Here is a 4,152-nt window from a genome sequence, read left to right as displayed (position 1 = left end):
AGTACGCAATACTACTGCCGTCTAATAGGAAACTAGCCAATCATAATACATTGTGCGCTGACGCCCTTTCGGACATGCGCAGCAATACATGAAGTGCTTCTGAACAGTAGCAGCGTTTTGCCTATTTTAGGGAAGGTTTGACTGCAAGATTTTGTCTAATGTATCAGTTATTGGACATAAATGTATGCGGGGGAAAGTATTGGCCTAGTGGTATAATCACGGGACTCAATAAAATAATCCAGCTTGATATTCCGGCAGAGATAGTAGGAACTGCCGATGCAGGAGAATCTGAGATAACACGGTGTGAAGCCGGATGAACACAGCGGCCAAGCAGCATCAGAGGATATTCCGGCAACCTGGGTTCAAATTTCTCTATGGCAGGTGGTGAAACTGCTCACCTGGTTTGGCCGACGTGTGACTCCAGAGCCACAGCCCTGTGGCTGACTGTCAACTACCCTCTGGGGAAACATGCTGCCTAGGTAGCACCTCCCGTTAATGAATTTTAAAACAAACAGTTCCAGACAACACGCAAATATATAGAACGATTGAAAAATTACAGAATTGTGGGAGAGTAATATTAAAATAATTCCGGGGAGGGGGTGTGGTTGGAGTTAACTGGCCCCTCAGGGAAAAAATGCCAGTATCTCTGATCACAGAATGAATGGCCTTTTTGATGCTGCACTTACTTTCATTTATATCAGTCTGAATTTTTTACTGATGTTTTAATATCATGCCTAATCTCTGTCCTAGATCCCTGTATGCTGCAGCTTTCTGCAATCTTTCTCCATTTAAATAATATTCAACTCCTCTATTCTTTCTGTCAAAATGCATATCCTCACAATTTCCCATGTTATATTCCATGTCAAGTTTTTACCATTCCTGATCCCTCTGTAGACCTCAATATTTGCCTTCCCACTTATTTTTGTGCCATCCAAGAAATGGCTACAGTACATTCCCTTTCCTTATCAAAGTCATGAATATACATATTAAATAATTATGGCCCCCTGTGGTTACAGGTTGCCTTCCTGAAAATGTCCCTCTGAACCCAAGTCTTTCTCTTATCTAATCTTCAATCCATACTAATATACCACCTTCAACATCAGAGATAATGGGAACTGCAGATGCTGGAGAATCCGAGATAACAAAGTGTGGAGTTGGATGAACACAGCAGGTCAAGCAGCATCTTAGGAGCACATCTTGGGTAGCCTAACATGTGGTACATTATGAAATTCCTTCTGCAAATGCCAGTATATTACCTCCACTGTCAAGCACCATTTTCCCTTCATAAAACCATGCTGAGTTTTCTTGATCATATTAGTATTTCTAAATGCTCTGCTATTAAATCCATCTGAAAAATATTAACAGCAAAAAAGACCCAAAAACTCCAAATGAACTCCACCTCTCTCCTCTACCCAATTATCGATTCACATAGTACACAAAAAGAAAAATGCTATGAATGCTGTAAATCTGAAATAAAAACGGAAAATATTGAAAATAGTCAGCAGTTTGGCACAGATGGTACTAACATAGCCCCTTCTAAATCCTATTTTCCGTGTTTTAGGTCAAGCAAAATTTGCAGCGAGAGAGAACCAATTTAACATTTGAGGTCTGATGAACAGTCATCTAGAAGCTAACGTTAGCTTGCTTTCTCTCCGTGAATGCTGTTTGACACACTGTGATCTCCAGCATTTGTTGTCTTCAGTACAGATTCCAGCATCTGCAGTAATTTAGTCCTAACATTTGAGGTCACTGACTTTCGTCATAATTTGAAAATGTTAGATGCCTGTGATTAAAAAATGATGCAAAGCAAAAGAGAGCGGACGTGGAACAAACGATGTCTCTAGATGTGTTTTTTTTAATATTCATTTATTGAATGCGGCTGTTGCTGGCAACGTTTCTGACAAGCCTATTCCTTGAGCTCTTTCAGCCCCTGTGGTGTAGCAAACCTCAAAATCTTGTTTACGAACTCCAGGTTTGCGTATTTCCAATTTAGCACGCTTTGCGAATTGGAGATAACAAAGTGTGGGGCTGGATGAACAGCAGGCCAAGCAGCATCTTAGGAGCACAAAAAATTTGCTGCTTGGCCTGCTGTGTTCATCCAGCCCCACGGTTTGTTATCTTGGATTCTCCAGCATCTGCAGTTCCCATTATCTCTGATCACAATTACGAATTGGAGAGTTGGACTCGCAGATTTGTGAGTACGTACGCTGCGTGCAAGTTAACTATTCTACAACAGTGGCCACACTTTAAAAGTGTTTGAAACAAAAACCGGCGGAAATTGCAGGAGAAATGCAGCAAATCTGACAGCATTTGTGGAAAGAAAACAGGCTTAAAATTTCGCGTCCAGTGGCTCATTTCTGTTTCTTTATACGACGCACCGCCCCGCAAGTCTGCGCTGTAACAATGTATGAATGTAAGGGGGCGGGTGCACGTGTTAAGAATGGGCCAGTCACAGGCAGCGACGGACGTCCTGCGGCACCCATTGGTGGAGGAGTCAGGGCCTAGGCGGTGATCGACTCACGGATCAAACAGTTGACCCGCGCGCAGACTCCACATTCGGACCAATCAGCGCAAAGGTAGGCGGATTCTGTCCCTGTGGGTGTGTTTGTTTTGTTCTGAGCCTTAAGAATGATCTAATTTGATTTTCTTTTGTATCGAAGAAAGATGTCGGTGCCGTCGGGTTTGTCGTTTCTGAATAATTATTTGCTGTGTAAAGTCCGGGGAAAACGACGGTGAGAGTCGTGCCGGAGCGGCCTTAAAGTGGGCCATTAACCTCGGGGCAATGTCAATAACTACCCCGGCATTTCGCGGCTAATTATCACAGAGACGCGGCTGGTGCCCTGGTAGAATTCACCGAGACCCGTTTGGTGGGTTATTTTGCCGATTTTGATGTTTGGCTGAGCCTGTGTGTGTCGGTTTTTGCTGGGCCTCAGGCCCGCTGGTTTGTGGTCGCCGTGGTAACGCTGGCGCGGCTGCTTTATTCAGAAGGAGCCAGAACCAATATCATTCCTAACCGTGAGATATAGGGGGATACACCCCCCCCCCCCCCGGCCCAGCAAAAACAACCAAAACAGAATCCCCCTCGTCCTCAGGTACCACCCCACCAACCTCCGGATCCAACGCATCATCCTGCGACACTTGCGCCACCAGCGATCTGACCCCACTAACCAAAGACATTTTCCCCTCCCCACCCTTATATGCTTTCCGGAGGGACCACTCTCTCTGTGACTTCCTTGTCCGCTCCACACACCCCTCCAGCCCCACCACACTTGGCACTTTTCCCTGCAACCGCAGGAGGTGCGACAGCTGTCCCTACACTCCCCCCGCCCCCACCCACAGACCCCCAGACATCAAACAGATGTTCACCTGCACATCTGCTAATGTGATATACTGTATCAGTGATAATGGGAACTGCAGATGCTGGAGAATCCAAGATAATAAAATGTGAGGCTGGATGAACATCTGCTGTTCCCATTGTGGCCTCCTGTATTGGGGAAACCAAGTGGAGGCTCAGGGACTGCTTTGCGGAACACCTCCGAAGCAACTGCACATCCCAGTTGCAAACTGTTTCAACTGCCCCTCCCACTCCTTAGATGACATTGTCTATTCTGGGCCTCCTGCAGTGCCACAATGATGCCACCAGAAGGTTGCAGGAACAGCACCTCATATTTCACCTGGGATCGCCGCAGCCCACTGGTCTCAATGTGGATTTCACGAGCTTCAAAATCTCCCCTCCCCCAACCGCATGCCAAAAGTAGCCCAGTTTGTCCCCGCCTCTAGCCTGTCCTTCCTCTCACCTATCCCCTCCTCCCACCTCAAGCCCAATCCCCATCTCCTGCCTGCTAGCCTCATCCCACCCCTTTGACGTATCCATCCTCGCTGGACCGACTTATCCCCTCCCTAACGCCCCACCGACACTCACCTTTACTGTCTCCACCGTCACCTCTTTGACCTACCTGTCTCCTCTCTGTGTATCTTCTCCTTTATCCACCTTCTATCTGCCTCCCCCTCTCCCCCTATTTATTTTACAATCCCCTTCTCCTCCCCCATTTCTGAAGAAGGATCTAGTCCTGAAATATCAGCTTTCCTGCTCCTCTGATGCTGCTTGGCCTGCTGTGTTCATCCAGCTCTCCACCTTGTTATCTCAGATTC

The 4,152-nt window shown here is 46.5% G+C and overlaps 1 protein-coding gene across 6 annotated transcripts in view; it reads left to right on the top strand.

The window, feature by feature from the left end:
• The first annotated feature begins 2,557 nt into the window (after positions 1 to 2,557).
• Positions 2,558 to 4,152, top strand: part of fam161b (FAM161 centrosomal protein B) — a 33,368-nt gene continuing 31,773 nt past the window's right edge. For 3 of the 6 annotated variants that reach the window (XM_059649023.1, XM_048537909.1, XM_048537905.2), the window contains exon 1: positions 2,588 to 2,867. The gene's annotated coding sequence lies outside the window, so the exon portion shown is untranslated. The other 3 variants (XM_048537908.2, XM_048537907.2, XM_048537906.2) reach the window with 3 other exon arrangements.

Source organism: Stegostoma tigrinum, chromosome 10 (genome assembly GCF_030684315.1).
Source record: "Stegostoma tigrinum isolate sSteTig4 chromosome 10, sSteTig4.hap1, whole genome shotgun sequence".
Lineage (NCBI taxonomy): Eukaryota > Metazoa > Chordata > Chondrichthyes > Orectolobiformes > Stegostomatidae > Stegostoma > Stegostoma tigrinum.
The sequence above is the reverse complement of the archived record's forward strand: the minus strand, read 5'-3'. Positions and strand labels throughout refer to the sequence as shown.